At 43.7% G+C, this 6,143-nt stretch overlaps 1 long non-coding RNA gene across 1 annotated transcript; it reads right to left on the reverse strand.

Moving 5' to 3' along the window:
- Positions 1–561: 561 nt before the first annotated feature.
- On the reverse strand, positions 562–4,330 carry LOC129527956 (uncharacterized). The gene is made up of 2 exons (XR_008673067.2): positions 3,878–4,330; positions 562–1,120 (listed from the first exon to the last, which is right to left on the reverse strand). It is a non-coding gene; the product is annotated as an uncharacterized lncRNA (long non-coding RNA).
- Between the last annotated feature and the right edge of the window lie 1,813 nt (positions 4,331–6,143).

The raw sequence follows: 6,143 nt of genomic DNA on the forward strand, positions 1-6,143 counted from the left end.
ACCGCACCGTCAAGTCAATTAATTGGGTGCTTAAAAGTGACAAGCCCGACGCCGCGTCGGGGTCTGTGAGCCCGTATGCAAATGTGCACACGCCTGAGAGCATCGCAGCACCTCTCCGTTAGCTTGGCTTCCTCCACAATGGATCCCTATTGAGTGTGTGTTCAGATCCCTCCCTGTTTTCTTCCGCCTCCCTTTGTGCAGGTTTCGTTTGCTCCCACGCACTGCCAGACTGTGCCGCGTCCCTTTCCCGTTCAGCCCTGCAAGAGGCCATCACGGTAGGAAGAGCGTTCCTTGCTTTATTCAGATCAACACACTACAGGATTCAGATGCTCTCTGCGTTAAGAACAATTGGCAACCTTTTGCACCCTAAATGCCCCTGGAGAAATACATTTTAAGATGGAGAGAGAGAATCAGAGGTGGGGCAGGGTGGGGGAATAGAGAGAAAGAGAGAGAACCAGGGAGAGGCAGGGAGACAAAAATTGTGACTAACCGAAAAAAAATGTTAAAGCCCTTAATTTTGAATAAAAGTAGACAATATAAAATATCACAGGAAACAGAACCTTTGTTCATTGATTTTTCCCTTTTAATTAGTTAAAATATTACCAAGCTGGAAATGAACAGCTCCACTAAGCCACCCACATAAATTCATCATGTTGGTGTGTAAAACAAGGTCACTTCTGGTAACTGCAAACATTTTACCGGTGAATTTGAAATGATGTGTCTCAGGCAGACATCTGACTGAGAATGGTATTGTTGGGCCCCAGTGATTCAGGGAAATGACGAGATAAAGAAGAGAGAATTTGGAAACTGAAAAGCTACAGTTAAGGTTGGACATTCTTTAGAAACATCATTGTCTTTCCGATTGTCGCCCTCATTTTTGTGCATTGAGCTGGCTTATTTTTAATGCTCTCTGATGTGATGGGGGTGCGGTATTTTGGATGCATTGAGATGCATGTTAATGGGCAGTGAGGTTAAGAATGCAGACGCATGAAATGGGGTGACCTGGGGATTGCATTCAGAGCCCGACGTGCCACAGGTGATCCTCGAGCAGGTGAAGATGTGATCAGAAGCAGAGTCCATCCCGAAGATTCCTTGGGTCAATATGCGTGTTGGCGGGGTCCTATCAGAGAAACAGAAATACATGATGATCAGCTGGGGGAGGCTGCCGAAAGCCCTGACTTGCAAAGGTGTGTCACTCCTCAGTTCACCGGCATCGTCTCAGAGGCACAGCACGTGGCTTGGCCGCCTGTCACATTCCGTCAGATTCCCAGGACAAGGGTGAGTCCTAACTGAGAGAGCTGAACTTGCACTGCTGGTCCCGCCTCATGCTGGAAGCGGTGAGAGATTTAACTTGAGTTCCACTTAACAAGGTTAAGCTTGCAGTGCCGCTGGTTACTTCAGAATCCCGAACGGGCAGAAATCAATAATTTCCCTGGAAGGGTCTTGGCCATTGCTCCCTTCTTGACAGTGCCATCGACAGTTGTTAACACAAAGGCAACAAAGAAAGGCGAGGACCCTTTTGAAATAATGCCCAATTTTGCATATTTATGTGATTTCCCAGCACACCTTATACTATCTGAATGTTAGCAGCATAGCAAGTTGCTAAGGACTGAATCTGGGAAGACAATTCTTAATTTGTTGGAGACTTATTTTGCTTACATTTCAGGCATAATGACAAATCCCAAATTAATCAGTTTTAAGCAAAAGAATCAAGTAATTTGTAATTGGTAAAAGAATAGTTGGGCATGCAGAAAGTGGCTAAGTCCACTCTCTGGTCAAGAAGCAGGTTTCTAGGCATGTAAGTAATGCATTATCTTGATAAAGATTGTATACAAATATGATACAAGGAGCCAATGAGACAGTTTCTGTCTAATGATCCTAGTCAATCTAATTAATGCATTCTGCTACATTACATTTTAAGAAGTGACCATTGTGTAATACACTTTGAAATATGCACAAGCTAATGGGATAAGATACAAAAATTATTATGCTGACAGTAAATCATATTACATTCCTAATAAGCATTAACTAGATAACTAGGTCAAAGCAGTATTATCTTAATTGATTTTTCAAAAGAAACCTGACAGAAAAATGTCAATGCTCGAATATTTCTTCATGCATCATTAAAACAAGATTGGCTTTTAACAAAAGAAGAGCCCTTCACAGAATTGATTCTTGCTTCGGGCTGCCTGCAAGTAAGTGTATTACATAAAAATCTATACAGGATATTAAAACAACACCGCTCTGCAAGACAGTTACAATTAAAAGCTGACACCCCCCAATGTGTCGGACACAGTGGCTTGCCAGCAAATGTAAGAAAGTCTTCCCAGCCACCGGTGGAGGAGCACCACACACTCTGCGGTTGGAGGGAAAGGCACTGATTATAGGAGTTTCTAATTAAATCAGAACACCCATCCCTTCTCTGTTTTGCAACAGCATATTTATTAAACAAATCTCACAGGATTACTCGGGAAACCCCATCAACATTACCCGGAGTCTGTAATGGAAGTTTCAGGCCTGCAGATTCCAACAGAAGCTGTGGATGGGGACGCCTTACAAGTCTCCCGCAGCTCAGGTCAGGGAGGAGAGCAGGCAGGTCCTTCTGGCCCTCGCAAGGGGAAAGTGTTGGAACTCAGCTTGGGTCGGGACCGCCTCCTGGTGGAGTGCTGTGTCAGCCAGGGGCTGATTTGGTTCAACTCTTGGGTGGCTTCTTGCCCTAGAAACCTTTGTGCTTTGTAGAAGTTCCCACTCCTGACTGGGAACCTAAATTGTCACTGGCTCCAAGGACATCTGTCCCTGACTTATTTTCTGTGTTTTGCTTCCTCCAGCTAACAATCAAACCAGTTCCACATGCCTAAAGCAGGTCCACAAAGCAAGATATAGATGAGGCTTATTCTTAACCCCTAAGGTGCTGAGCAAGCAGGGCAGACCCAGGCCAGGGCTGTCCCGACAGAAGAGTCCTCCGGTAGCACCTGCTTTGGAAAAGCATTTTGTTGGTTACCCAGGAGGCTTCACCATCAGGACACTAGGCCTCGGTTGAGGGGTTTGTGATTTACCCATGGTGAAAGTTTAAACATTTCAAGAGAAAAATAAAGGCAAAAATAGGCACAGTCTTGTAGTTTTTAATTTTAGACAGAAGATAGCTGAAAAACGTCACACCTTTCCTTAAACTACTTCTTCCCTTCCTCCTGTGCACCGAAATGCCTCCATTCTCTCTTCCCCTTTTTGCTTTTTAAGTTCCAAATCACTTTTGTTTAGCTGATTTATCCTTTGGACATAATTATTCCTTCTCTCTGTCTCTCTTTCTTGTTCTCTCTCTCTCTCTGCATATTTATTTTCATGTGAAGAACAAGTGGTTCTTTGTGACTTGGAATGAAAACTGAAGACTCCTATAAAACAAACACTCTGGAATTGAGAGTTGGCTTATTCAAAGAACCACAGTCTTTAGATAATTGGCAAAATGAGATCTATTGGTGACTCTTTATGAAGAAGGAATTTGTGTTAATCAGACAGAACTAGGCTGTGTGTTTGACATGGTTTTGGATAATTCAGGACTTCACTGAGCAGACTTCTAATCTACCAACTCTGTCAATTAATATGGCTTTACCTATGTACGTCTCATTTCGCTAACAAAAAGGTGTTAAGTGTTTCAATTAATAGAAAAGCTTCCACCCAGGTACTGCCCCCATGACCCAGGCAGGTATTTCACTTTCCTGAGCCTGCCAACTGTCCATGCAAACAGTAATAGCACCACACAAAGTTGCTGGAGGCTGAATAAGGAGTGAGGAGTGCTGAATATCGGCTGTTCCCCGTACTCAGGGTCAGCAGGCAATCAACTTTTCTACCAGAAATTATCTTACAGGTGTCTATAACTTACCTTTTTAAATAACAATTTTGAAACTTTTTATAGTAATTTTCTTCTAAAACATATTTTATGATTCATTTCATTACAGCAGAATGCAGGAGACATAATTTGATCTCTTTATGGGGGCCGGGGCACCCCAAAATCCATGTGTTTATGAAGTGGCTACTTAGTTCCAAGCCCCAGGGATCTGATGGTGAGCTCGGCCCTCGCAGGAGAAGGGCAGGGGCTGGGGGCCTCTGAACGGTGCCCACCCAGTCTTGAGGTTCGGGCAGGCCTGGATATTGAGTAGGATGACCAGGTAGCCTGACTCTCCACGGAACAAATCAGCTGAGTAACTCACTGTCTTCACTGCTTAATATCTGCAGTCCATTGCGAGCGCTTCACTGCATTGTCGATTGTGATCTCACGTGCGAAGCTGTGAGGGAAACGCGGTGATGCCCATGTGCTAGAAGAGGAAACGGAGGCGCACGTGTCACTAGCACGTGTGGAAGCCACATCTGGCACTTGCCTTCTGGGACTTCTAAGCCTCTCACCCACAAGGGCATGGCTCTGGGACCTGACAGCTGTTTCCCATCTCCGGGTACGTTGCCAGGAGCAACTGCGCGACCATAGGATCCCGCTCTATCTCCCGTCCCTCCCTGCTAGGGTCCTAACCTACCCGCTTTCCCTGCCCTGTCTCTCTCCGGTTCTTCCACCTTCACGGTAACCAACAGAACCAAATCATGCCCAGTCTCCGGGGAGGCGCATGGGGTGGGGAGACAGCCCCGAGGTTTAAGCCAGACACCTTCGAGTTTTGGTCTTGCCTGGATTAAGGCTGCTTTGCTTCACCGTTTCATCACCTTGGAGATGAAGAAAGTAAGACTTATTGCTCAGGGTTTCTGGGGGAATCAGGCATTATGCAGAGCACATATTTAACAAATGGTGGGCGCTCATGTGAGATCCCTCTTGCCTCTTCACAACACGGCATTCAAATTCCTCCAGTGGAACCCTGGTCACCAACCCCACGGCTCAGAGACCTTCCCTTTCCTCTTGAGACACAGGCCTCAGCCTTAGTGATGGTCCTCACCCCAACCCTCCCCACCTCCCTGTGTCCTTTGCATGAATCATGCTGTGGACGAGCTGAGCCCCCGGGCTTCTCCTGGTTCTGCTTCTCGGTTTTCCCCGCAGTTTCCTGAACCTGTAAGCATCCCCTTCCTCATTTTTACCCTCACTGCAGTTCCAGTGTAGTTCACACGCTGGCCCCAGCAAGACTGCTTGGTGACTTTCTTTTCCCTTGTTTGGACTGAATATCGATCACGCGTTTTCCTTCCCCAATAGTATGATTTGCATGCAGAATTCATGTCTGGCCCTTCACAGGGCTGCCCCTAATGGCCATGACCCCAGCGTTAAGCAATTACAAGTGCAGGTGAGTTTTGAGTTTAATTTCTTAAGAATTTTTAGTTTTTTAAAATAAAACCATATTTTAAAAGCATGAAAAAGATTTTTAAATGTCTACCAATTTTGAGTTTAGAAAAGTTGCTGCCAATAAGATGGAACAGAAAAAATCAATTGTATTCCTCTTGAAGCTTCCATTTATTTTCAAATTAATACAAAGAACATTGCAGGTCATTTCTCTTTCAATAAAAATTTATTTCTTAAATAAGGCTCACATATCTTTAGCTGTTGCCAATAGAAACTTTTGGTTTTATTCAGTCATCTCTTAGAGAGAGACTTAGAGGAATTTTTAGAGTTGTCTGGACAGGCAATTGAGTGGGAAAGGCCAAGGAACAACCTGGAGTCTGATCACCTTTATTTGAAAGTCTGTATATATATATTATTAAATCTATTATACTCATATATTTCTTATTTTAACAGAGGGCATATCTGTGGTATTCATGTACCCATTATCATTTCAATCTCCGTCATCCACAAATAAGTTTTCTATGGCAAACATGTCACTGGTTTAATTACGATTTAATGTACTCCCTTCCACATTTGAGATCTGGAGTCCACGTATTTAAGAAAGTGTCAGGAGGTCACCCGCCACTCAAGTTGATCTGAATTACAGCACTATCATATGTAATTCATAAAATATTGTAATACAGAAAAGGGCCCTGTACACTTAAAAATTGGGTATTGATATTGCATGGCTAATAAAATATGGACAAGTGGTAGTAACTTAATAATATCCCTTAGGTATCACTAAAATAATAAATTATATCTGGGTTCACACTTCATTCTTAAAGTAGAATTTTTTATTTAAATGGTGGTTACTGCTTACATGAGGTGGATTTGACAT

Source organism: Gorilla gorilla, chromosome 19 (genome assembly GCF_029281585.2).
Source record: "Gorilla gorilla gorilla isolate KB3781 chromosome 19, NHGRI_mGorGor1-v2.1_pri, whole genome shotgun sequence".
In the NCBI taxonomy this organism is placed as follows: domain Eukaryota; kingdom Metazoa; phylum Chordata; class Mammalia; order Primates; family Hominidae; genus Gorilla; species Gorilla gorilla.